This window comes from Lepisosteus platostomus, unplaced genomic scaffold (assembly GCF_059453375.1).
Source record: "Lepisosteus platostomus isolate fLepPlt1 unplaced genomic scaffold, fLepPlt1.hap1 Scaffold_32_H1, whole genome shotgun sequence".
Classification (NCBI taxonomy): Eukaryota; Metazoa; Chordata; class Actinopteri; order Semionotiformes; family Lepisosteidae; genus Lepisosteus; species Lepisosteus platostomus.
This window is the reverse complement of record NW_028291660.1, coordinates 521,476-547,335: the sequence shown is the minus strand read 5'-3', so window position 1 is coordinate 547,335 and position 25,860 is coordinate 521,476. Positions and strand designations below refer to the sequence as shown.

The 25,860-nt window shown below is 47.1% G+C and overlaps 13 non-coding genes across 13 annotated transcripts; 6 read left to right on the top strand and 7 right to left on the bottom strand.

Annotated features, from left to right (window-relative positions):
- The first annotated feature begins 3,722 nt into the window (after positions 1 to 3,722).
- On the top strand, positions 3,723 to 3,836 carry LOC148634443 (U5 spliceosomal RNA). Its single transcript, XR_015933539.1, has one exon. It is a non-coding gene; the product is annotated as a U5 spliceosomal RNA (small nuclear RNA).
- Positions 3,837 to 4,069: 233 nt separating this feature from the next.
- On the top strand, positions 4,070 to 4,211 carry LOC148634442 (U4 spliceosomal RNA). Its single transcript, XR_015933624.1, has one exon. It is a non-coding gene; the product is annotated as a U4 spliceosomal RNA (small nuclear RNA).
- Positions 4,212 to 4,970: 759 nt separating this feature from the next.
- LOC148634441 (U5 spliceosomal RNA) lies at positions 4,971 to 5,085 on the bottom strand. The gene has a single exon (XR_015933562.1). It is a non-coding gene; the product is annotated as a U5 spliceosomal RNA (small nuclear RNA).
- Positions 5,086 to 5,475: 390 nt separating this feature from the next.
- LOC148634440 (U5 spliceosomal RNA) lies at positions 5,476 to 5,592 on the bottom strand. Its single transcript, XR_015933557.1, has one exon. It is a non-coding gene; the product is annotated as a U5 spliceosomal RNA (small nuclear RNA).
- A 393-nt stretch (positions 5,593 to 5,985) lies between these two features.
- Positions 5,986 to 6,100, bottom strand: LOC148634439 (U5 spliceosomal RNA). The gene has a single exon (XR_015933564.1). It is a non-coding gene; the product is annotated as a U5 spliceosomal RNA (small nuclear RNA).
- A 391-nt stretch (positions 6,101 to 6,491) lies between these two features.
- Positions 6,492 to 6,608, bottom strand: LOC148634438 (U5 spliceosomal RNA). Its single transcript, XR_015933560.1, has one exon. It is a non-coding gene; the product is annotated as a U5 spliceosomal RNA (small nuclear RNA).
- A 391-nt stretch (positions 6,609 to 6,999) lies between these two features.
- Positions 7,000 to 7,116, bottom strand: LOC148634437 (U5 spliceosomal RNA). The gene has a single exon (XR_015933559.1). It is a non-coding gene; the product is annotated as a U5 spliceosomal RNA (small nuclear RNA).
- Positions 7,117 to 7,507: 391 nt separating this feature from the next.
- LOC148634436 (U5 spliceosomal RNA) lies at positions 7,508 to 7,624 on the bottom strand. Its single transcript, XR_015933543.1, has one exon. It is a non-coding gene; the product is annotated as a U5 spliceosomal RNA (small nuclear RNA).
- Positions 7,625 to 8,015: 391 nt separating this feature from the next.
- On the bottom strand, positions 8,016 to 8,132 carry LOC148634435 (U5 spliceosomal RNA). Its single transcript, XR_015933550.1, has one exon. It is a non-coding gene; the product is annotated as a U5 spliceosomal RNA (small nuclear RNA).
- An 8,834-nt stretch (positions 8,133 to 16,966) lies between these two features.
- On the top strand, positions 16,967 to 17,048 carry trnas-gcu (transfer RNA serine (anticodon GCU)). The gene has a single exon. It is a non-coding gene; the product is annotated as a tRNA-Ser (tRNA).
- A 963-nt stretch (positions 17,049 to 18,011) lies between these two features.
- Positions 18,012 to 18,093, top strand: trnas-uga (transfer RNA serine (anticodon UGA)). The gene has a single exon. It is a non-coding gene; the product is annotated as a tRNA-Ser (tRNA).
- Positions 18,094 to 19,482: 1,389 nt separating this feature from the next.
- On the top strand, positions 19,483 to 19,564 carry trnas-cga (transfer RNA serine (anticodon CGA)). The gene has a single exon. It is a non-coding gene; the product is annotated as a tRNA-Ser (tRNA).
- A 5,608-nt stretch (positions 19,565 to 25,172) lies between these two features.
- On the top strand, positions 25,173 to 25,254 carry trnas-cga (transfer RNA serine (anticodon CGA)). The gene has a single exon. It is a non-coding gene; the product is annotated as a tRNA-Ser (tRNA).
- Positions 25,255 to 25,860: the final 606 nt, after the last annotated feature.

Genomic DNA, 25,860 nt, shown 5'->3' with positions numbered 1-25,860 from the left:
TTCCAGGCACTGGTATCCCATTAATGGCCTGATCCTGGCGCAAGGCACAGGCTAAGGGCTCCATAGCCAAAACGCATAACAAGGGGGATAATGGGCAGCCCTGCCTCACCCCTGAACAGACTTCAAAGGGGCGTGATCTATTGCCATAACCATGACTCTGCTGTTGCTACCTGTGTACAGCAGGTTAATCCACTTTCTCATGATGGGGCCAAACTTCATGTGCTCAAGTCCCGATGTTAAGTACTGCCGGTTTAGGCGGTCAAAGGCCTTTTCTAGGTCTACACCTAAAATGCAAAGAGGGAGGGAGCGATCCTCAGAGTACAGACAGACATCCCTCAACAAGGCCAGGTTGTCGCTCATCAGGCGTCCTGCTATCCCACAAGTCTGTTCTTTCCCTACCAGTGAGGCCACTACATTTTGTAGGTGCAGGAAAAGGGCTTTGGACAGGATCTTAGTGTCCACGCCTAACAGGCTGAGGGGTCTCCAGTTCTTTATGTCATTTTTTGCTCCTTTCTTAAACAAGAGAGAGATAGTGCCTTCTCTTAAGGAGTCAGGCAGCAATACTGTCTTATATCTTTCCTCGAATAGGACCAGTAGCGGATCCTGAAGCAGATCCCAAAAGGTGCAATAAAATTCTTTAGGGAGCCCGTCAGCACCTGGAGTTTTCCCCTTCTGTAAGCTCTCCATAGCCTGTCTCAGCTCTTCTACTGTCAAATCCCTCTCAAGTACTTCCCTATCTTCTTCACTCAAAACGTTTTCTAGCTTTGAGGTAAAAAAATGAATTTCTTCATCCTTTACCTCTGTAGAGCTGTACAGTCTTGAGTAGAAGGCCTTGGTGCAGGAGAGGATAGCACTCGGCTCTGTTCTCTCTCGTCCCTCCTCATCAACTACACTTTCCATGACAGACTTGGAGCCTATCACTTTCCTGAAAAAGAAGCGAGTACACTTCTCATTTTCTTCCAAGAACTGCACTCTGCCTCTTAACAGCACTCCTCGACTACTTTCTTCGGCTATGCTCCGGATGTCCTTTTTTAAAAGGGTGATATCCTCGAGCACATCGAAGCCACTGTGCAGCATCGTGTAGAGACGCTGCAGCTGCCTCTGTTTCCTGGCTAGCACTCCTCTCCGTCTGGCAGCAGCCTTCCTTCCCTCAGCCATGAAAAAGGCCTTTGTCCTCATCTTCACCTCCTCCCACCACTCTCCTACTGACCCGTACAGACACTGCAAGGACAGCCACTGTGATAGTTTCTCCTTGTAGCGGGATACTACCCCCTCGTTCTCTAGCAGCTTTGTGTTGAGTTTCCAGAGGCCTGGGCCAAAGACAGTCCCGCCCTGGAGTTCCACTCTACACCCTAAAGCCTGATGATCTGAGAAGAAGACAGGCTGAAGAGTGACCCCAACAACTTTCACTCTCTCTGAGACAAAGCAATAGTCAATTCTGGAGCTGCTATTCCTCCCTGACCATGCATATCCTGCTGTTGTGGGATATATACATCTATATGTGTCTGAGAGTTTAAAGTCTTGAACTAAGTTTTGCAGGGCCAGTGAGCTGGAATCCAATTTTATCGGAGAGCTAGACTGCCTGTCTGTGTGCTCTAAGATACAATTAAAATCCCCTCCCACTATCACGTCTGTGCTACTTAACAATAGGGGAGAGAGTGCCTTGAGTAGCTCCACCCTTCCTCCCACGTCAGTAGGACAATACACATTGATTAGCCGCAGGTTAACGGTCCCCCATTCCACATCCACACACAGCAACCTGCCATCTATGACCCTCTGAATACTTTTCAATTTGAAAGCCCATCCTTTGAAAAGAATGGCCACGCCAGAGGCTCTGTTGTTATTGTCCCCTGACCAAACAGAAGGCCCTTTATCCCACCTATCTTCAAAGCTTTTATACCTCTCTTGATAGGCTAAAGCACACTCCTGCAACATCAACACATCTCCCTCTCTCTGTTGGAGGTAATCAAAGACACACTGACATTTAACTCCGTCATTGATACCTCTGGTGTTAAGAGAAATTATGTTTAGAGCCATATTACATAAGAAAGTGGAACCAGTCTTTACAAAACACATTTCTCTTCGGTCTCACCTGTTACCTTCTTCTTTTTCTTTTTCTTCTTACCAATTTCCTGCCAGCCATCCTCTGAATGAGCCTTCATCAGGGTGGCAGCAGTAAAAGCATTCACGGAGTCCATTTCAAGGAAGGGGGTAGAGGGAGGGGTGGAGGGGTTCCAGCTGTCCCCATCGCCATTCTCTCCTTCCTCCTCGCTCGGGGAGAAAACAGAGTCATTTTTCCTTTTCCTCAAGTCCAGCTCCTGGGAGCACTGAGGGGAAAGGGGTGCAGCCGATGCACCAGTCTCCTCTTCCCCCTCACCCACCAGCTGTTGCAGATCCTCCGTGATGGACTGGATGGAGGAGAGGAGGGCATCTGTAGCACTTGCAGAGTCTGAGAAAAGCAGCTCCGCTGAATCCTGGGTATCGTCGCTGGACCCGCTCCACCGGGGGGCCCCACACTGGCCCTCGTTCTGAGGAGCAGGAGTGGGGGAGGGGTCCTCGCTGTTCTCGGGGGTTTTCAAACCCTCGTGCTTGTCTGGTGCAGTCTGCGGTTGTGGGAGCGTAGTGGATTTCTCTTCCACCGGCCCCGGAGCCACAGCAGGACTGATCCTGGCTGGAGGCTGAGACTCTTTGTCCAACAAGGGTTCTTTGTTTGACTTGTTGTTTGCTTTGGCTTTTCGGGCCGGTTTGGCTGAAACAAGCACTGCCTCATCCTTTCTCATTTTGAGTTTATTGGCGTAGGCGTGAGGGCAGTTCTTAAAAACGTGTCCTTCCGAGCCACATAAATTGCACTTTGGCAGCATTGAACAGTCAGAGGCTAAATGTCCCTGTTTGCCACAGGTCTTGCAGCATTTCACAGTGCAGGACGATGCCAGGTGTCCCACAGCACCACAGCGCCGACACACCTTTGGTTGTCCCACATAAAAAACATAGCCATTGCAGGCGCCCAGCCGGATTGTAGAGGGCAGGTGCCTTAAGCCTCCATTTACATTGTCCGGTAGTAAGCGAACCTCGAATTTCCTTGCTCCTGTTTTTATACCGTCAACATCTCTAACCTCAGTTCCATGGTGGACGGTGCAGTACTGGTTAAGCCAGGTGTGAATGTCCTCCGTCTTTGCCAGTTCCGAGAACATAACAACATGCACCGTTTTCCTCTCTCTCTGTGTCAGAGGCTGCAAGTTGATCTTCTCAAGTGCAGGAACTTTCCCTCTTTTTGCCTCAAACACATCCACGCATTGTTCAAACAGAGGATAGGTACCAAATACAACCTCAAATGCTTTCTGACCTGGGAGAGCAAAGATGAAATCCAAGTGCCGAGGTTCAAAGCCAAGTTCCTTCTGTAACACTTTTCTGCTGAACTGCATACGATCCATGAAGAGGTCATCCAAAAGCTCAAAACGTACAGCATTCTTGCGGGATCCAAAGGTTGCCATCTCAAACTGCAAAACAAACACTGCTTCCACAAAACAAGAAAACAATCCAACTACTCCAACTACAGGCTGATCAAGGTATCTCCCCTGCCAGGTAAGCCGAGAGCCGCAGGCGATGAGCCCGGAGCTGAACGGGCCCCACTGGCTCGTTTGTAAGGCCAGGTGCATTGCCAACCACGACCGGCAGGGCAGAGGCCTTGAAGGCAGCCTGGGCTCCTGCAGCTGTCCAGCCACGCACTCTGGTTTCTCTTCATCTCGTACAAATCTTTTGCCTTTTACTAAAGATTTCCATGAAGAGGAGCATGAATGAGTTCCATACAATTTTTGTGCTTTCCTGCCTTCGGGTGGGGCGCAGCTGGGCTGGTCAAAGAGAGAAAACAAAACCGCTCACAATCACTCTTATTACTGCGACTGTGGCCGTCTGCTCTGCGAGTCCTCGGTCTCCGCCTGTCTGATTGGTGCTCTTTTCTTTGGGGGGCGGGAAGTGTCCGGCCGCAAATATGAAGCGTTACAGCAACGACATGCCATGAGACGATTGATAACGATTTCCATAGGATCCACGCGGTTGCCTGGCAACCATCAGCTTTGCGCAGTGGCAGTATCGTAGCCTGTGAGGTTTAGCCGATGTGCGATTATTGCTAGTTGAAAACTTTTCCCAATACCCCGCTTCCGCCGGTTTGCAATACAATCGGCGAAAGCAATTCTTGACAGTCTCGTCAGAGACTGAGCAAGGTGTTTAAAGACAGATTTTGTCATGGTAACATCATGGTAGAAAGAAACAAGCTTGTTACGTCTCAACAGAAACACTCTTTAGCTCTTTCAGCGTTATGCAGAGAACAGCGTCTGTCGAGATCACTTTTGAGTCAGCGCGAAACGCCGTGTGCTGTCAGTTTGATTTCATATTGCTCGTAGCGGCGCCCGGCTTTTGTCTGTCAAACGTTAGGTTGCCCTTCTTCATGCTGCATCGTCGGCATGAGTGGAGCTTTTTAAACGTCTGTACTTACTGCGCCTCATAAGAAATCGTTTGTCCCCGTTCAAAACAGATTGTGCGATGTCCTGCAGCGTTCGCAAAGCAAACCTTTGACAGTTTGAAAGAGGAATTTATTCTGCTTCCTGTGCGTGCAGTAGTTACAAAGTTGAACGTCTTTACACGATCTGCCGCAGATCTTACAAACGAGCCAGTGGGGCCCGTTCAGCTCCGGGCTCATCGCCTGCGGCTCACGGCTTGCGAGCGTGCCCAATCCGTGCGATAACTCGGAAAACACCCGGCCACACTGTGCCGGAAACGACGCACTCTGGGAAGCCGCTATGCAAAGCGAGGTCCCAAGATCCCCTGCGGCCGGACACTTCCCGCCCCCCAAAGAAAAGAGCGCCAATCAGACGGCCGGAGACCGAGGACTCGCGGAGCAGACGGCCACAATCACCATTACAAGAGCGATTGCGAACGTGCTTGTTTTCTCTCTTTGACCAGCCCAGCTGCCCGCCACCCGAAAGCAGGAAATCACAAAAATTGCAGGGAACTCATTCGTGCTCCTCTCCACAGAAATCTTTAGTAAAAGGCGAAAGAGTTGTACGAGATGAAGAAAAACCAGAGTGCATGGCTGCACAGCTACAGGAGCCCAGGCCGCCTTCAAGGCCTCTGCCCTGCCGGTCGTGGTTGGCAATACACCTGGCCTTACAAACGAGCCAGTGGGGCCCGTTCAGCTCCGGGCTCATCGCCTGTGGCTCACGGTTTGCGAGCGTGCCCAATCCGTGCGATAACTCGGAAAACACCCGGCCACACTGTGCCGGAAACGACGCACTCTGGGAAGCCGCTATGCAGGCAAGGTCCCAAGATCCCCTGCGGCCGGACACTTCCCGCCCCCCAAAGAAAAGAGCGCCAATCAGACGGCCGGAGACCGAGGACTCGCGGAGCAGACGGCCACAATCACCATTACAAGAGCGATTGCGAACGTGCTTGTTTTCTCTCTTTGACCAACCCAGCTGCACCCCACCCGAAGGCAGAGAAGCACAAAAATTGCATGGAACTCATTCATGCGCCTCTCCACGGAAATCTTTAGTAAAAGGCGAAAGATTCGTATGAGATGAAGAGAAACCAGAGTGCGTGGCTGCACAGCTGCAGGAGCCCAGGCCGCCTTCAAAGCCTCTGCGCTGCCGGTCATGGTTGGCAATGCACCTGGCCTTACAAACTAGCCAGTGGGGCCCGTTCAGCTCCGGGCTCATCGCCTGCGGCTCTCAGCTTGCGGCCGTGCCCAATCCGTGCGATAAGTCGGAAAACACCCAGCCACACTGTGCCGGAAACGACGCACTCTGGGAAGCCGCTATGAAAAGCGAGGTCCCAAGATCCCCTGCGGCCGGACACTTCCCGCCCCCCAAAGAAAAGAGCGCCAATCAGACGGCCGGAGACCGAGGACTCGCGGAGCAGACGGCCACAATCACCATTACAAGAGCGATTGCGAACGTGCTTGTTTTCTCTCTTTGACCAGCCCAGCTGCCCGCCACCCGAAAGCAGGGAAGCACAAAAACTGCAGGGAACTCATTCGTGCTCCTCTCCATGGAAATTTTTAGTAAAAGGTGAAAGATTTGTACGAGATGAAGAGAAACCAGAGTGCGTGGCTGCACAGCTGCAGGAGCCCAGGCCGCCTTCAAGGCCTCTGCCCTGCCAGTCGTGGTTGGCAATACACCTGGCCTTACAAACGAGCCAGTGGGGCCCGTTCAGCTCCGGGCTCATCGCCTGCGGCTCACGGCTTGCGAGCGTGCCCAATCCGTGCGATAACTCGGAAAACACCCGGCCACACTGTGCCGGAAACGACGCACTCTGGGAAGCCGCTATGCAAAGCGAGGTCCCAAGATCCCCTGCGGCCGGACACTTCCCGCCCCCCAAAGAAAAGAGCGCCAATCAGACGGCCGGAGACCGAGGACTCGCGGAGCAGACGGCCACAATCGCCATAACAAGACCGATTGCGAGCGTTTTTGTTTTCTCTCTTTGACCAGCCCAGCTGCGCCCCACCCGAAAGCAGAGAAGCACAAATATTGCATGGAACTCATTCATGCTTCTCTCCGCGGGAATCTTTAGTAAAAGGCGAAAGATTTGTACGAAATGAAGAGAAACCAGAGTGCGTGGCTGCACAGCTGCAGGAGCCCAGTCCACCTTCAAAGCCTCTGCGCTGCCGGTCGTGGTTTGCAATGCACCTGGCCTTACAAACGAGCCAGTGGGGTCCGTTCAGCTCCGGGCTCATCGCCTGCGGCTCACGGCTTGCGAGCGTGCCCAATCCGTGCGATAACTCGGAAAACACCCGGCCACACTGTGCCGGAAACGACGCACTCTGGGAAGCCGCTATGCAAAGCGAGGTCCCAAGATCCCCTGCGGCCGGACACTTCCCGCCCCCCAAAGAAAAGAGCACCAATCAGACGGCCGGAGACCGAGGACTCGCGGAGCAGACTGCCACAATCGCCATAACAAGACCGATTGCGAGCGTTTTTGTTTTCTCTCTTTGACCAGCCCAGCTGCGCCCCACCCGAAAGCAGAGAAGCACAAATATTGCATGGAACTCATTCATGCTTCTCTCCGCGGGAATCTTTAGTAAAAGGCGAAAGATTTGTACGAAATGAAGAGAAACCAGAGTGCGTGGCTGCACAGCTGCAGGAGCCCAGTCCGCCTTCAAAGCCTCTGCGCTGCCGGTCGTGGTTTGCAATGCACCTGGCCTTACAAACGAGCCAGTGGGGCCCGTTCAGCTCCGGGCTCATCGCCTGCGGCTCACGGCTTGCGAGCGTGCCCAATCCGTGCGATAACTCGGAAAACACCCGGCCACACTGTGCCGGAAACTACGCACTCTGGGAAGCCGCTATGCAAAGCGAGGTCCCAAGATCCCCTGCGGCCGGACACTTCCCACCCCCCAAAGAAAAGAGCGCCAATCAGACGGCCGGAGACCGAGGACTCGCGGAGCAGACTGCCACAATCGCCATAACAAGACCGATTGCGAGCGTTTTTGTTTTCTCTCTTTGACCAGCCAGGCTGCGCCCCACCCGAAGGCAGGGAAGCACAAAAATTGCATGGAACTCATTCATGCTCTTCTCCACGGAAATCTTTAGTAAAAGGCGAAAAATTTGTACGAGATGAAGAGAAACCAGAGTGCGTGGCTGCACAGCTGCAGGAGCCCAGGCCGCCTTCAAAGCCTCTGCGCTGCCGGTCATGGTTGGCAATACACCTGGCCTTACAAACGAGCCAGTGGGGCCCGTTCAGCTCCGGGCTCATCGCCTGCGGCTCTCAGCTTGCGGCCGTGCCCAATCCGTGCGATAAGTCGGAAAACACCCAGCCACACTGTGCCGGAAACGACGCACTCTGGGAAGCCGCTATGCAAAGCGAGGTCCCAAGATCCCCTGCGGCCGGACACTTCCCGCCCCCCAAAGAAAAGAGCGCCAATCAGACAGCCGGAGACCGAGGACTCGCGGAGCAGACGGCCACAATTGCCATAACAAGAGTGATTGCGAACGTTTTTGTTTTCTCTCTTTGACCAGCCAGGCTGCGCCCCACCCGAAGGCAGGGAAGCACAAAAATTGCATGGAACTTATTCATGCTCCTCTCCACGGAAATCTTTAATAAAAGGCGAAAGATTTGTACGAGATGAAGAGAAACCAGAGTGCGTGGCTGCACAGCTGCAGGAGCCCAGACCGCCTTCAAAGCCTCTGCGCTGCCGGTCGTGGTTGGCAATGCACCTGGCCTTACAAACTAGCCAGTGGGGCCCGTTCAGCCCCGGGCTCATCGCCTGCGGCTCTCGGCTTGTGGGCGTGCCCAATCCGTGCGATAACTCGGAAAACACCCGGCCACACTGTGTCGGAAACAACGCACTGTAAGGCACCTTGAAGCGTGCACCCCCAACATTCTTCTTTGCACATCTGTGAAAGGTAAACTCTTGAGCAAACTCTGAACCAGCTCTAAGGAAACTAATCCGATTAGACGTTACTTTGACTCATCCTTTAAGGGACCCTTGATAATTGGAGAAATCAATGATTTCGAATGAATTCTGTATGCGTCAAAAGACAGCTATACACAGAAAACATGCAGGACACTGCTCATGATGTTTCCCGAGCCGAAACACAGTGCGTTTTTCCAAGCCATCTGACAAAGCCCGCCCACTGAAAACTGCAGCAGATCGTGTAAAGACGTTCAACTTTGTAACTACTGCACGCACAGGAAGCAGAATAAATTCCTCTTTTCAAACTGTCAAAGGTTTGCTTTGCGAACGCTGCAGGACATCGCAAAATCTCTTTTGAACGGGGACAAACGATTTCTTATGGGGCGCAGTAAGTACAGATGTTTAAAAAGCTCCACTCATGCCGACGATGCAGCATGAAGAAGCGCAACCTAACGTTTGACAGACAAAAGCCGGGCGCCGCTACGAGCAATATGAAATCAAACTGACAGCACACGGCGTTTCGCGCTGACTCAAAAGTGATCTCGACAGACGCTGTTCTCTGCATAACACTGAAAGAGCTAAAGAGCGTTTCTGTTGAGACGTAACCCAGTGGGCAAAAGACGTATAATATACGTCTATTAAACGCATACCTTAGACGTCTAAATGTGGTCTGCAATTCGTCTAGAATGAAATTCTAATATACGTCTATTGTTATACGTCAATTATACGTCTATGATTAGATGTTCATTATACGTAAATGGTTGGAGTTCTATTATACGGATAAATTTAGAGGACTATTATACATATATGGTAGGAGTTCCGGATAACTTTAGAGGACTATTCTACGTATATGGTTGGAGGTCTATTATACGGATAACTTTAGAGGTCTATTATACGTATATGGGTAGAGGTCTATTATACGGATAACTTTAGAGGTCTATTATATGTATATGGTTAGAGGTCTATTATACGGATAACTTTAGAGGTCTATTATACGTATATGGGTAGAGGTCTATTATACATCAAAGTTAGGTTTTACAGGTGTAGAAACTAGTAAATCAACCCAATTATTTGGTTTAGAAATTTATTCTGAAAATACACATTCACACCTGAAAAATATGTATTTCAAATTATACATTGTATACAATCAATCAACAATCAACATATGGGCAATAATCATAAAAAACACAACTAGTCTTAAACTTCAGCTACAAATTCTGGTAATATGGCAATATACAGTATAGTAACGGCAAACACAAACTAATTACATTAACACACTAACTCAAAACCACATTTTGATTCAAATATACATTTTAAAATGTACAACTTCTATATTTCCAAGAAAAAAAATATTACAATGGAAGTTAAGACGATTTTTGTCCACTATTTGCAAACCCTGTGTAATTGTCCTAACAGTTAGAACCAAAAACCTAGTATTTTCAGAGTCCAGATCTCCTGGCCCCCTGCCTTGCATATGCATTCTTCAAGTAACACATTGCGTGCTCCTTTATTTCTTTTTCTGCTGATTTAGGGCGGGACTTCAGCACCGCAGCTAGGAGAAAATTATATAATATTACTTCCCAAATTAATGATGATTAATATCTTCTTTAGTATAATCTAAAAAATGAACGGTTTACTAAGCTCAAAGCTGAAATAAATGTATAAAATTTGGCTTGCATCATAGAAGTTGAGCAATAAAGTCTGTCCTAATTAAAGAGTACCCAAAGTTTGAAAGTACAACATAGAATAAGAATAGAGAAACGGCAAAACGATTTAGTGTCATCTTCCCCATTCACACCATTCCCCATTTCGAATGAATTCTGTATGCGTTAAAAGACAGCTATACACAGAAAACATGCAGGACACTGCTCACGATGTTTGCCGAGCCGAAACACAGTGCGTTTTTCTAAGCCATTTGACAACGCCCGCCCACTGAAAACTGCAGCAGATCGTGTAAAGACGTTCAACTTTGTAACTACTGCACGCACAGGAAGCAGAATTCCTCTTTTCAAACTGTCAAAGGTTTGCTTTGCGAACGCTGCAGGACATCGCACAACCTCTTTTGAACGGGGACAAACGATTTCTTATGGGGCGCAGTAAGTACAGACGTTTAAAAAGCTCCACTATTTTTATGTGCCATTTTTTGCTTATTCACTTACTATTTTAATCAAAATAATATTAAGAAAGATCTGTATGTATTCAGATAGTATTATTATTGTTCATACTTACTCGTCAAAAGAGGATTGCTGAGATATTTGCGGATATACTTCTACGTTTGAAAAACGTGTCCAAAATGGTGACCAACGAATACTAGCAATGCATTGTGGTATATAACCGGAAAATATGCTGGGTTCGATATTTTCTCAACGTATGCGTTTATTAATGTTGTCGATATTATGGTTGAAATTTAACATTGATAATACATCGCGGCTATGTGCCCCCTGCTATGAGCTGATGTGCAATTTTAACGCATGCAGTTAGTAAGGATCGGTCACTGTTGTATGGTATTATATACAGTATAATGACATTATGGAATAGGATGGGGACAGGCCTGGCATCACGGGGGGAGGGAGGAATGTCGCCCCTTCAGTTTTGGGCAAAAAGATGTACCTAACTTACCTAGGAGTATACGGCACTCTGCACAGTGTACGAAGTAATTTTCGCAGTAATTAATTTATTATATTTACTATATTTATTATACACGTGTAAATTAATTACTGCGAAAATAATTTACTTCGTACACTGTGCAGAGTGCCGTATACTCCTAGTTGCGGCACACACGATACATACAGTAAAAAGCCTCAGGCACTGTGTTAGATGTGTTTTCGACGTTATATATGCGTTTATTAATGTCGTCGATTTTACGGTTGCAATTCGACTTTGATTATACGTCGAGGCGACGTATATATACGTATAGCCGTATTTTCGCCGTGAATATACGTATATTCGACGAATCAGTGCCCACTGGGTAAACTCTTCAGCAAACTCTGAACCAGCTCTAAGGAAACTAATCCGATTAGACGTTACTTTGACTCATCTTTTTACGCTAGGGTTAGGGTTAGCATTCCCACGCTACTTAGACACTTTGTTTACGCTCAGTGCTTGATTTTGGGAACTTCAGGACGAGTGGGAATTTTCTCCTATCTGTCAATTCTGTTTTGTTTTGGAGACTCTTGGCTGCCTATGTTGTACAGTGCAGCGTGAAGGAAACATTTTCCAAAACTGTGTCAGCTCAAAAGTTGTAAGAAAACCTCTCCAGCTGCTTTAACTCTCTTCATTTTTGTCATTTAATGTGACACTCGATGTATAACTGGAGCCTCACATATGCAAATGGTGAGGCTCCAGTTTGACACCCAGTTCAATACCACTTTACAGTAAATGACAAAAGCATGGCAGACTGTGCCGGACCGGCAGATTACTTCAGCTTATTTTTACCATATTAAACAATGGAAATCCAACCACTTGCATTTGTGACACTTGATTTTGGCTGCACCTAAGACACTCTTAAATCTTCAAACACATTTCTCTTCTCCCGCAACACTCTTGTCTGTCGGCGCTATGTGGCAGCGTTGCATGACAACCCATCTCACCACGGAAAGGAACCTAACAGCTTTGGTAAGAGAGGAGAAAAGGACCTGGCCCGTACGCGGCTCAAACCCGCAACCTTGGCGTTACTAGCACCACCATCTAACCAACTGAGCTAACCGACCTCACAACAGTGGTCCTCTCTGTGCTGCAAAAAATCAAGCTCAGGGAATTTCTTTTGTCCTTTGAATAGAAAGCCGTGTAATTCAGTGTACGGGCTTTCTCGTGCAGTTTCATAGTTCTTGTAACCCAAATCCTACACTGGCCTGAAGTGCCCCCCCATTTCACAGCATTTTTCAGCTGATTTAAAATGTACCTAAAGGAGAAGCATTATTGAAGACCATCAATTACCAAGAGCTTTTGTCAAAGGTTTTGGTGGTCATTTTTAATGACCACAGAGCACTATGACCTCGGTTTTACATCTCATCCAAAAGACAGCGCCCTTTTTCCAACACAGCTTCTCCGTCACTATATTGGGACATTGGGACCCGTACAGACCTCAGAGTGAGCGCCCATTAACACCACTTCCAGCTGGAAGCTTTGTTTTTCCCTGTAGCTCACCCTCATCCTGGTACTGACCTGGCTCACACCTGCTTAGCTTCAGTGGGTTTTCAGTTGCGAGTTGCAAAAGTTGGGATACAAGTGTAGCGGCAATGCTTGTTAATAAGACAGAATTAAGCGTTGGTATGCTGTCCTAAATGAAGCCCCATCTCACCCCCCATCTCTGTGGTGCAGCCACAGAGAAAGTATTCATGCAGACTGATTTAAGTTGTTTTCTTTTGATAGGGAACAGCTCCCAGACAGAGATGCACTTAGCTAAGCCTGGCTATCATGATCAATGGTCATCCATTGGCGCCTATCTGTCTAGGGAGTGCTGAATGGACATCTGGACTGCATTCTTAAGTGTCAAGAGTAAGTGACTTATATCTCACCTTGACCAACCAATCAGGGACTGGCAGGGCGTGGTAATACCACGTGGGTCTCCAATGCCCGCCAAACTCTCAACCAATCAGCACACATCTGTGTCTTGGTCAAAAAGGGAGCGCAAGCTCAGATCGGGGCTCTCCTTGGCCATTTTCGCGCATCCTCAGAGACAATCACGTGACAACTGCTGTTGTCTGCATAGGGACTTGGACTTTGTTCTAAGCGCGAGGCCAAGCATCCCGTACGTACTCAGAATTCTACTAACGTGAATGCTCCGTTTGATCAACGGCAGCCTACAGTTGGACCCTCGTCGACAACCTGAATAGCTTATTCAGAAGCCGCGCTGGACCGGGAACGAACCAGTTTCTTCCCAGGCAAAAGAGTGACTTGTGAGGACTCGCGGTCACACTCTGTGCATAGAGACTTTCTACTAGCCAGCCGGACTGCTGGTAGATCCCCTCGGAGCAACGACTGCCCTGCGCGCCGCAGTCAGATTCCTCCGCCCGTCCTACTCCGAGCTGCACCTTGACTGGTTGGCTGGTAGCCAGAGGACGCCGACACAACGCCCATTGGACAACCGCTGGAACAGAGGCTGCAACAGAGCTTGTCAGCTGGTTTGGTGTTCGTGCCGGGAAATTCCAAATCCATACACAGTGGATAAGTTAACCCCATGTTCTACATTGCGTCTCGAGAATTCAATTGTACCTCAACACAAGTTGTTATCAATTTAATTCATGAGTAATGTATTTACTTCCGAGTTTAGAGTAACAATGGGTAATAACACTGATTAGCGATTTGGTAACCGAACGATATATATTGACATATATTCTCTGTTGTGTATCTCTTTGTGTTTGCATCTCTTCGAGATTATATATCTTGTATATTGATAACCCTCACAGTAAGGTCTGCCGCTCGTATCCAGGCAGACTAGTATATGTTTGGTGCACAATTTATATTAATAAATGTATCTCGTGTATTGAACCCGTGTGTGTGCGTTGTTAGTTGTTCTGGCGATTGATTTTCTAAAAGCCCCAACGAACAACCTCGTGATTACTGCTACAATTAATAAGTGTCTCAGTAAACCCATCAAACCACTACATTTAATGGCGTCCCTGGGTGGGCGAGTTTAGAATGAAATGAGACTCAATCGCACAGAATAACTGATGTTGCTGTGAGTTCAAGTTCAGCACAGCACCGTGGCTTTTATACGCGAATACCGGGTGTGCTGATAACTGCGTAAAGAAATCCCCCTGTTTTCTAGCGTTTAGTGTAACGTGTGCTGATTGGAAATCCATCTGCTCGGGTGTTTAGATTCCATACTGTATTTTGGTAAAAGGAAAAAAAGTAATACTCTTAAAGTTTCTCTGACGTAATGACAATGGCTGCTAAAATGTCTGAAGTGGAGTCGCTTATAAGTACTATTTCTAGCGACGACAATCCTGGTTACTGGAGCGGTATCGAAAAGTTGAACTTTGATGATATTGAGAAGCTGCAAGTAGATTTAGTAGCTAAGGTAGCGAACCAGCTTAACACAGGAGGGTCTGTGAACGCAGTTCAGGTCCTATCTAGTTTCGCCTTAAATCTAGCTAAACAGCTGGAACCGTCTTTGTCCGAGCTGACAAAGTTTCAAACGCTTCAGGGAAAGCTAGAAAGATATAAGGCGGAGCGAGTTGAGTTGTTGGATATAATCAGAGAAAAGAGAGTGAAAAGTGAGGAAAGTGAAGACAGACTCAGGGAAGTTTTAGGTAAATTAGATGACCTGTCTGCTAGAGAAACTGCGGCTGAGGTAGCTAGGAGAGACCTAGAAGCGAGCTTGAAAGAAAAAGAAAAAGAAATTGAGAGTTTAAATGAGCTCAGCCAGGAAAGGCAAAAGGAGTTAGATGCTGCCGTACTGGAAGCAAAACAGGCTAGATCCCACTTACATGCCAGCCCACCTAGCAACCCGGAGCGCTCACCCAGGAGGTTTCTCCCGGCCAGGGTCTGTGGTCGGATCGGCATGGGGGAGATCGCCGAGTCCTGCGCGAGACGCAAGGGCGATTCAATTCAGGCATAGACCCCCTGCTCCTGATCACGGCCGTCTCCCTGCCCACGGAGAAACTGTAAAAATTAACCTCCACTCCCTGAGGCAGTTAGCCAAAGATGTAGAAAGGTTTGACCCGACAGTGTCAGGGAATAATGTGGAGACCTACATTGATGAGCTGAGATATACTTTGCAGTTTATGCCCGAAGCGTCCGAACAGGAAAAGGCTATGTTAGTAAGGAAAACTACCAGCCGAGCGGTCCACGAGTGGATGTCTAGACAAGGACCTGAGGTCTGTAATAGCTTTGAGGAGCTGTGTCAGGCAATGATCGGAGAATTTTCGGCTTTTATAGATCCCATATCTGCCGTGGCCACAGCGCACCATATTAAGCACGAAAAAGCTGAAGCCCCTCGCGACTTTTACCCCTATTATATAATATTTTACTATTATATAACTTGTAAAATATTACCCCCGGTCCATTCTCTTCCAAAAGTGAGAAACACCTGTTTTCTACATTTTGTCTGTTTTAAAACCATATCTCTTTAAACCAAACCAAGAGTTTGTCTTTTGCACTGATATTCTGATTCATTTCAATTTCAAAGAAAAAAAAAACATTATCTTCCAAAGCATCATAAAATTGTCCATTCTTCCAGACTCTACTTCTCTCTTGTAGTAGTACAGCAGACCTTTCCAGGTGAGCAGATCACAGAGTCCGAAATATGCTTCCTCCATCAAGCAAAGTACCTGAACATGACTCGGTCTTCATAAAAGCGCCCCTGTAATAAAGAAATTAAATCCAAAATCAAGAGGGCAGTTGCCTACTGAAGTTCAAGAAGTCATCAATTTTAACCTAGCAACACATTAAAGGCTGCATCTATACAAGTACGATTCTAGAAATGCTCACCAGATTACGTTTTAAGAAAGAACTGCGCCTCAGGTTCCGCCGAGATCTTAACTCGGATGGCAGGATTCAGAGTCCGGAGTGCGGACTGATGGCGCACGGAGGGTCCACATACTGTGGATCCCTCAGTTTTCTTCCGCGTGTTTAAACCGCCAGCGTGTGGCTCTCCTGTCCCCGTGACCTCATTGCTCTGCTCTCGCCTCTGTGCAGCCGAGCCCGACTCATGGTAAAGTGGAAAAAAATAAGCCCTCAACGTGGGATTTACTCTGGATCGAGGATAGATGTCACCTTTTTATCGTTGAACAGGATGTATGTGATGTGGCGACTAGGTTCAATTTTGTATCCTTTTAAAAGATTAAGGACTGGGGTGAGCGGGATTTATCACCCTTTCAGCTAAGAACCCGACGTGAGCACCGTTTAAGCTGCATAGACTCGGTCGTTTAACTCTTCTCCATTAGCAGGGTTAAGGTTAAAGAAAAAAAACATTGCTGACTTCTTTTTTTTTTGCCAGCCGCGAGCGCTGATTAGCGAGGTTTGTATTTCATGTTTTGCAAGTTGCATCCATTTTAAGAAAAACAAGTCGTTCAAGACAGGAAATGAATACTTGCATTTAATTAAGTCTAGGCGTATGCGGTTGTCCATAATGACCAGTTCTGTTCGAGAACACAGCACAAAAAAAGGCACCGCTGGGATTCGGACCCAGGATTTCTTGTTTACTAGACAGGCGCTTTAACCAACTAAGCCACAGCACCCCGGGAGTACTGTTTTTTTGCAGCCACTTGGACACACCACTCAGACACATCTGCATTCGGTGTGTGCTCCGCCTGCTCGCTGAGCAAGTTGCCACCTTTACATACAATAGCAACATCGACACCAAGAGAAAGGATGACAAATGGCTGTTATCTGGAACTTTTCATGTCCAAGGAGCTCAATGTGCTTTCTGTGTACAACAGGGCCACTGAACTCCACACTGGCCACTGAACCACAGCAGTGGCTTGCTGGCTTGACATCTCCCAAGGAAAATGTTGAAATCGCATGTGGAACAGGAAAAGGACCCTCGAGTACGAGGGAAAAAAAAGAAAAAGATCATCTGGAGCGTGCCAACCCGTGTCTGGACAGCCCAGTTTCATTGACGAGGTGGCCGAGTGGTTAAGGCGATGGACTGCTAATCCATTGTGCTCTGCACGCATGGGTTCGAATCCCATCCTCGGCGCTCTCTATGTCTGACACGTGTGCCTGTTAGATGTTGGCCCTCCTTCTGTTTGCTCCAGTACTAGAGCTGTACATTTTCTAGCGGTGGCTGAACATGGTATAGTAGGCTAACGTCGGTATCGAGCAGTGGCAGTAACAGTATTTACGTGCCGCTGCTGCCAAGTGGCTCTGGGTTGAGACCGCATTTTCACTTACTTGCAGCACAAACGGAGAAAGCGATTTTTGACAGTCTCTCGAGAGACTGCGCTAGGTGTTTAGGGATAGACTTTGTCAGTTCCCCCTGGGATGATGGCCTCTCAAATAGTTTGTGATTCCTCTAGACGTTTATACAGTAGAAGCCTGCTTCGTGGCTTAAATCCAAGCTAAGGAAACGAGTTAGAGGTCTGATGCAGAACTGCACTGTATGTGTGAGGAAAGCTGCCCCCTTCTGTTCCATGTCGACCGAACAGAGGACTGTAAAGGATACGACCAAGAAACTTTAGGATGCTGGTTGGAATCCAGCTCCAAAGAAGCCCCTTTGGGTGTTATGTCATGAAAAAGTAAGAACAGAGAATCTCCCTTTGATCAAAAGCGCAACAGAACTGTTTTCCGTGGAGCAGGTTTCAGACCCGTAGACCTGTTTTATTTGTATGGCATTCGTAAGCGCGCAAAACAAGGACAATTCCTGCGTCTAACACGAATGTAAATGCTTTTGAAAGTGCAGTGTGGTGCAGCTTGTAAAATCCTTGTCCACATTTGTGGTTTGTTGATGTTTTTTTTCTGTCTGCCAAAGTTGCATTTTGACATCCGGACGGTGAGACTTTATCATTTGAACGTGAAGCCAGCCTTAAACCCTCTAAGGCGTGTCTGTCTGCCGGCATGTATCTTGTGAAAGGTATTTTTTTTTTAACGGAGAGCGACTTTAAAAAGGTTTCCGCAGACACCTCGCACTCCGGAGGAGGAATGCGGCGGCGGCGAGCTCACTGTAGTTGTGGCCGAGTAGTTAAGGCGATGGACTTGAAATCCATTGAGGACTCCCCGCTCAGGTTCGAATCCTGCTGACTACGGCGTCTGCTGCACGTCGCCTTGTACCTGTGTGGCAAAGGCGAAGTGCCGCTTCTCCTTTCCTGGTACTATAAAAATGCTACATCGCTTGGTCCTGCTTCCATGGAAAGCAGTTCTTCAGGTAATTCTACTCTCTTACCAAAGCTGTTAGGTTCCTTTCCGTGGTGAGATGGGTTGTCATGCAACGCTTCCACATAGTGCCGACAGACAAGTGTGTTGCGGGAGAAGAGAAAAGTGTTAGAAGATTTAAGAGTTTCTTAGGTGGAGCCAAAATCAAGTGTCACAAATGCAAGTGGGAAGATTTCCAATGTTTAATATGGTCAAAATAAGCGGAAGTTATCTGCTGGTCCGGCACAGTTTGCCATGCTTTTGTCATATACTGTAAAGTGGTGTCGAACTGGGTGTCGAACTGGAGCCGCACCATTTGCATATGTGAGGCTCCAGTTATACATCGAGTGTCACATTAAATGACAAAAATGAAGAGAGTTGTAGCAGCTGGAGAGGTTTTCTTACAACTCTTGAGCTGACACAGTTTTGGAAAATGTTTCCTTCACGCTGCACTGTACAACATAGGCAGCCAAGAGTCTCCAAAACAAAACAGAATGGACAGATAGGAGAAAATTCCCACTCGTCCTGAAGTTCCCAAAATCCAGCACTGAGCGTAAACAAAGTGTCTAAGTAGCGTGGTAATGCTAACCCTAACCCTAGCTGGAGTTTGAGCAATCCAGCACTGAGCGTAAAAAGATGAGTCAAAGTTACGTCTAATCGGATTAGTTTCCTTAGAGCTGGTTCAGAGTTTGCTCAAGAGTTTACCTTTCACAGATGCGCAAAGAAGAATGTTGGGGGTGCACGCTTCAAGGCGCCTTACAGCTGTAGGGAGTGATTCGAGACGATTCGTGGCGTGTGCTCGTTCCCATGTACCGTACGACCCGGGGTGCAGTGCTAGGATGACGTACAATACCACTTGGGCACGTAACGGCGTTATGTGCAGGGTTTTCGTTTGTTCGTTTTGTTTTGCTCTGCTTTGCTTTGTTTTGCTTTCCATCGCGTTGGTAAGAGCGTAAATAAAAATGCGATTCCTGCATCTACCACTAATGTAAGAGCTATTTCAAGTGCGACGTGGTGCGGCTTTTCAAATGCTTGTGGGCATTTCTCTGTTGTTGATTCTTTTTTTGTGTGTAACAAAGTGGCATTTTCATGTCCGGACGGGGAGACTTTATCATTCCGAAATGAAGCCAGCCTTAAACCCTCTGAGGCGTGTCTGTCTGCCGGCACGTATTTTGTCAAAGGTATTATTTTTTTTTAACGGAGAGCGACTTTGAAAAGGTTTCCGCAGCCACGTCGCACTCCGTGTTAGATTAAAGGAGGAATGCGGCGATGGTGAACTCGCTGTAGTCGTGGCCGAGTGGTTAAGGCGATGGACTCGAAATCCGTTGGGGACTCCCCATGCAGGTTCAAATCTTGCCGACTACGGCGTCTGCCGCACGTCTCCTTGTGCCTGCGCGGCAAAGGTGAAGTGCCGCTTCTCCTTCCCTGGTACTATAAAAACACTAAATAGCTTGGCCCCGCTGCCATGGAAATGAGTTCTTCAGATAACCACACATCTTGCGTTCGCACCTCTGGTGTTCTACTTATGCCTTTGAAAACCTAATGAATAAAACTGAAAGAACCGACACAATATGTAGGTGCTCGTAAAGCATGCATTAAAGAACTGTTAACAGCAAGGGTTTCAGTGGGTTAACCGAGGAGAAGGCGTGATCGCTAATTGTTGACTTTTTATTTGGTGTTAGAAACACTCTTACTGTGCATGACGTGCAACAAATTTAGCCACAGAAATTGCATCACGCTTTCATGTATGCTATTGCAGACACCAACGTTGCCTAGATAGAAAACCGAAATAGCCGTGGGTTTGCTTGCTGGTCTGAAGGATCTCTCTTCGAATCTCTATCATTTGTCAATGGAAGTAAAAGGTGCTGCAATCTGATACGTTCAGAATCAAACCCGCAGCTGTTGTTCGACTTTATTTCTTGACTAATTACAACTGAGTGTCGCATGAGCAGTTACGTAAACTTGTCTGATATATTTGAACACAAATGCCGTTCTTCAATTAAAACTAACAGTACATTGTCAGGGACATTCAGTTCTATACAAACAAGAGACAGACAAGAGAACATTTAGTATATAATAGACAGAAAGAGGTTCGAATCCTGCCGACTACGTTGTCCACCTCCTGTCGTTGTGTTTCGGCGCAAGCAAAGAAGCGCGCCTGTTCGGTGTTCCTGGTGGTTTTAAAATGCCAAATTGCTTGTACCCGCTCCCTTGCAAATAAGTTCTTCAGCGTCCGCGAATGGCATTTTACAGCTGGAAGCAGATGTCGACGCTTTTTGCACAGAGCACCAAAAAAGCGTCTTTTTTGAAGGCCCGGGTTCTGAGCATTGGTGGTTCAGTGGTAGAATTCTCGCCTGCCACGCGGGAGGCTCGGCTTTGATTCCCCGCCAATGCAGTGGCTTTTGCAGCTAGCTGCTCCATCACTTGCATCCCCTTGCAACTCGCAACTGAAAACCCACTGAAGCTAAGCAGGTGTGAGCCAGGTCAGTACCCGGATGAGGGTGAGCTACAGGGAAAAACAAAGCTTCCAGCTGGAAGCGGTGTTAATGGTGCCGGCGGTGGGGCGCTCACCCTGAGGTCTGTGCGGGTCCCAATGCCCCAGCATAGTGACGGAGACGCTGTGTTGTAAAAGGGCGCTGTCTTTTGGATGAGATGTAAAACCGAGGTCACATCGCTCTGTGGTCATTAAAAATGACCACCAAAACCTTTGACAAAAGCTCTTGGTAATTGATTGTCTTCAATAATGCTTCTCCTTTAGGTACATTTTAAATCAGCTGAAAAATTCTGTGAAATGGGGGGCACTTCAGGCCAGTGTAGGATTTGGGTTACAAGAACCATGAAACTGCACGAGAAAGCCTGTACACTGAATTACACGGCTTTCTATTCAAAGGAGGGCAAAAGAAATTCCCTGAGTTCGATTTTTTGCAGCACAGAGAGGATGGCTGTCGTGACGCTGGTTAGCTCAGTTGGTTAGAGCGTGGTGCTAATAACGCCAAGGTCGTGGGTTCGATCTCCGTACAGGCCAGGTCCTTTTCTCCTCTCTTACAAAAGCTGTTAGGTTCCTTTCCGTGGTGAGATGGGTTGTCATGCAACGCTACCACATAGTGCCGACAGACAATTAAATGACAAAAATGAAGAGAGTTAAAGCAGCTGGAAAGGTTTTCTTACAACTTTTGAGCTGACACAGTTTTGGAAAATGTTTTCTTCACGCTGCACTGTACCACATAGGCAGCCAAGAGTCTCCAAAACAAAACAGAATTGACAGTCATATAATGTCCATTAACCCCGGTTTTAAACACAGCATCATGTCTGCCATCATAAGAATATGAGTCCAATATTTTAGAATATAGTCAGAATGTCTTCTAACCTTACCTGTGGTGTCTTTAATCCCTATTGCTCAATGCATGGTGTACGTACTGCATACATGTGTCTTGAGAATGAGGAATGGGCCCCTGAGACATTTACCTGTTTCACAAATGATCGTATTTTACTAGAGATTCTGATTGGGATTCAGATGTGCATTCGGACAGCAATTCCTTTCAAGAAATTATACGTTCTGGATGAGGTCAAAGGTGCTGGAACACTGTATTTAGGATGTGTTTGCAGTGATTGTGTCTCCTGCTTCAACGCAGTGATATATAGATGTGCTCCTGTAATTTATTGGTACATGCCCAGGGCAGTAAGTAGTCTGAGGATTTATTTCCAGACGGCATAGAGCAGTGAAGCAGTGAAGTAGTGCAACACACTGGATCATTATATTATTAGAATCTATTCTACTTAAATTATTACATTATACACAACTTGAGCTCTCTGCACCGTACTGAGCCCAGGTGTTTTTCTAAAGCTGTCAGATGCAGTTCATTTACATGAAGGAAATCTCTTACTGGGTACGATTACAATGCAGTAAGTAGCACAGGCTACTTAGGGAGTAGGCTGATGTGTTTAAAAACAACCAGCGCCAGGCAGGAGTCGAACCTCCAAACTCCTAATCCATAGTCAGATACATTATCCATTGCACCACTGGCCCTGGTGTGACAGTGCAGGACTGTAACTCAGTGAGCTTAGCACTGCAACTAGTAAAATATTACCCCCGGTCCATTCTTTTCCAAAAGTGAGAAACACCTGTTTTCTACATTTTGTCTGTTTTAAAACCATATCTCTTTAAACCAAACCAAGAGTTTGTCTTTTGCACTGATATTCTGATTCATTTCGATTTCAAAGAAAAAAAAAACATTACCTTCCAAAGCATCATAAAATTGTCCCTTCCTCCAGACTCTACTTCTCTCTTGTAGTAGTACAGCAGACCTTTCCAGGTGAGCAGATCACAGAGTCCGAAATGAGCTTCCTCCATCAAGCAAAGTACCTGAACATGACTCTGTCATCATAAAAGCGCCCCTGTAATAAAGAAATTAAATCCGAAATCAAGAGGGCAGTTGCCTACTGAAATACAAGAAGTCATAAATTTTAACCTAGCAACACATTAAAGGCTGCATCTATACAAGTACGATTCTAGAAATGCTCACCAGATTACGTTTTAAGAAAGAACTGCGCCTCAGGTTCCGCCGAGATCTTAACTCGGATGGCAGGATTCAGAGTCTGGAGTGTGGAATGATGGCGCACGGAGGGTCCACATACTGTGGATCCCTCAGTGATCTTCCGCGTGTTCAAACTGCCAGCGTGTGACTCCCCTGTCCCCGTGACCTCATTGCTCTGCTCTCGCCTCTGTGTAGCTGAGCCCGACTCATGGTAAAGTGGAAAAAAATATGCCCTCAACGTGAGATTTACTCTCGAGTGAGGATAGTTGTTACCTTCTTATCGTTGAAACGGATGTATGTGATATGGCAACTAGGTTCTTCTCCATTAGCAGGCTTAAGGTTAAAGAAAAAAACATTGCTGACTTCTTTTTTTTTTGCCAGCCGCGAGCGCTGATTAGCGAGGTTTGTATTTCATGTTTTGCAAGTTGCATCCATTTTAAGAAAAACAAGTCGTTCAAGACAGGAAATGAATACTTGCATTTAATTAAGTCTAGGCGTATGCGGTTGTCCATAATGACCAGTTCTGTTCGAGAACACAGCACAAAAAAAGGCACCGCTGGGATTCGGACCCAGGATTTCTTGTTTACTAGACAGGCGCTTTAACCAACTAAGCCACGGCGCCCCGGGAGTGCTGTTTTTTTGCAGCCACTTGGACACACCACTCAGACACATCTGCATTCGGTGTGTGCTCCGCCTGCTCGCTGAGCAAGTTGCCACCTTTATATACAATAGCAACATCGACACCAAGAGAAAGGATGACAAATGGCTTTTATCTGGAACTTTTCATGTCCAAGGAGCTCAATGTGCATTCTGTGTACAACAGGGCCACTGAACTCCACAATGGCCACTGAACCACAGTAGTGGCTTGCTGGCTTGACATCTCCCAAGGAAAATGTTGAAATCGCATGTGGAACAGGAAAATGACCCTCGAGTACGAGGGAAAAAAAAGAAAAAGATCATCTGGAGCGCGGCAACCCATGTCTGGACAGCCCAGTTTCCTAGATGAGGTGGCCGAGTGGTTAAGGCGATGGACTGCTAATCCACTGTACTCTGCACGCATGGGTTCGAGTCCCATTCTCGTCACTCTCCATGTGTGCCCGTGCGCCTTTGGCCCTCCTGTTGTTTGCTCCAGTACTAGAGCCGTACATTTCCTAGCGGTGGCTGAACATGGTATAGTAGGCTAACGTCAGTATCGAGCAGTGACAGTAACAGTATTTACGTGCCGCTGCTGCCAAGTGGCTCTGGTTTGAGACCGTGTTTTCACTTACTTGCAACGCAAACGGAGAAAGCGATTTTTGACAGTCTCTCGAGAGATTGCGCTAGGTGTTTAGGGATAGACTTTGTCAGTTCCCCCTGGGATGATGGCCTCTCAAATAGTTTGTGATTCCTCTAGACGTTTATACACTAGAAGCCTGCTTAATGGCTTAAATCCAAGCTAATGTAACGAGTTAGAGGTCTGATGCAGAACTGCGAATTCAATGAACGGGAACACTACAGTACATTGCACTGTATGTGTGAGGAAAGCTGCCCCCTTCTGTCCCTTGTTGACCAAACAGAGGACTGCAAAGGATACCGCCAAGAAGCTTTAGGATGCTGGTTGGAATACAGCTCCAAAGAAGCCCCTTTGGGTGTTATGTCATCAAAAAGTAAGAACAGCGACTCTCCCTTTGATCAAATGCGCAACAGAGCTGTTTTCCGTGGAGCAGGTTTCAGACCCGTAGACCTGTTTTATTTGTAGGGCAGGGCGCATTCCCAAACGCGAATCTCCTGTTTTAGAAATGCTTTGGGCGGCATGAAGTGAAAATAAGAAATGGGCTCCAGATGCACATGGAAGCAATCAAGTGTTTCATCCGAGCTGTTTCAAAGACTGCTCAAAAGCTTTCCTTTCACAGAGGCGCAACGATTAATGATGGGGGTGCACCCTTCAATGCGCCTTACGACTCTAGGGAGTGATTGAGACGATTCGTAGCGTGTGCTCATTTCCCTCTATTCCCCGTGTTGCAGTGGTAGGATGACGTAAATTCCTGCTTCGACACGTAACGGCATTATAATCAAGTGCAGGAGCTGAGGGCTTTTGTTTTGTTTCGTTTTCCATGGCGTTTGTAAGCACGCAAATCAAAGGCAATTCCTGCGTCTAACAGGAATGTAAATGCTTTTGAAAGTGCAGTGTGGTGCAGCTTGTAAAATCCTTATCCACATTTGTGGTTTGTTGCTGTTTGTTCTGTCTGCCAAAGCTGCATTTTGACATCCGGACGGGGAGACTTTATCATTTGAACGTGAAGCCAGCCTTAAACCCTCTGAGGCGTGTCTATCTGCCGGCACGTATTTTGTCAAAGGTATTTATTTTTTTTAACGGAGAGCGACTTTGAAAAGGTTTCCGCAGCCACGTGGCACTCCGTGTTAGATTAAAGGAGGAATGCGGCGATGGCGATCTCGCTGTAGTCGTGGCCGAGTGGTTAAGGCGATGGACTCGAAATCCATTGGGGACTCCCCGCGCAGGTTCGAATCCTGCCGACTACGGCGTCTGCTGCACGTCTCCTTGTGCCTGCGCGGCAAAGGTGAAGTGCTGCTTTTCCTTTCCTGGTACTATAAAAACGCTAAATCGCTTGGCCCCGCTGCCATGGAAATGAGTTCTTCAGATAACCACACATCTTGCGTTCGCACCTCTGGTGTTCTACTTATGCCTTTGAAAACCTAATGAATAAAACTGAAAGAACCGACACAATATGTAGGTGCTCGTAAAGCACGCATTAAAGAACTGTTAACAGCAAGGGTTTCAGTGGGTTAACTGAGGAGAAGGCGTGATCGCTAATTGTTGACTTTTTATTTGGTGTTAGAAACACTCTTACTGTGCATGACGTGCAACAAATGTAGCCACAGAAATTGCATCACGCTTTCATGTATGCTATTGCAGACACCAACGTTGCCTAGATAGAAAACCGAAATAGCCGTGGGTTTGCTTGCTGGTCTGAAGGATCTCTCTTCGAATCTCTATCATTTGTCAATTGAAGTAAAAGGTGCTGCAATCTGATACGTTCAGAATCAAACCCGCAGCTGTTGTTCGACTTTATTTCTTGACTAATTACAACTGAGTGTCGCATGAGCAGTTACGTAAACTTGTCTGAT